The sequence below is a fragment of the Hypanus sabinus genome, chromosome 8, assembly GCF_030144855.1.
Source record: "Hypanus sabinus isolate sHypSab1 chromosome 8, sHypSab1.hap1, whole genome shotgun sequence".
NCBI lineage: Eukaryota > Metazoa > Chordata > Chondrichthyes > Myliobatiformes > Dasyatidae > Hypanus > Hypanus sabinus.
The window spans coordinates 78,194,844-78,195,442 of record NC_082713.1 but is presented as its reverse complement, the minus strand read 5'-3'; positions in this window follow the sequence as shown (position 1 = coordinate 78,195,442).

The following is a 599-nucleotide window of genomic DNA, read 5'->3' as shown; positions in this document are numbered from 1 at the left end:
TTTCCTCGGCAGTTTGCCTCAGCAGTCATCCCAGCCCGGTGTCCAAGGAAGGGGCACAGCCCTGTGAAAGCATCCTGGTCCTGTGATCGAAGAAGGATTTCCTTGTCCTGCCCAGGGAAGCCTCGGAGAACACAGTCCTGTAGCCACCTCATGTCCTTGCCTAGTTCTGGGGTCTGAACCCCAGTCAAGACCCAGGTCCTGTGTCCTTGTCTAGTCTCTGACTTGGAGTCCAAGCCCAGGCTCCTAGTTCCCAGTTCCTTGTCCTGGTCCTGCTTTCATAGCTCTAGTCTGTATTCCTGTCCCAGCTCCTAGTCTGTCCAGTCCTGTACTTAAATCTAGTCCAGTCCAGTCCAGTTCCCAGTACTTCAGTGTCTGTGTCTTGCACTTGGGTCCCCCTTCAGTGCCCCCCTTTGACAGCAACTTAGAATAATCCTTAATTTATGTGTTATGAGTAATTTACACTGTCCAGAAGTGATCATGTGAAACTCATAGAATCTGCTTAATGGAGTATTCTCTAAAATTGTTTGACTATTTCATTTGAGAACTAAATGTGCAAGGCCATCATTGATCTAGGATATTACCATGAATCTTGACCCAAA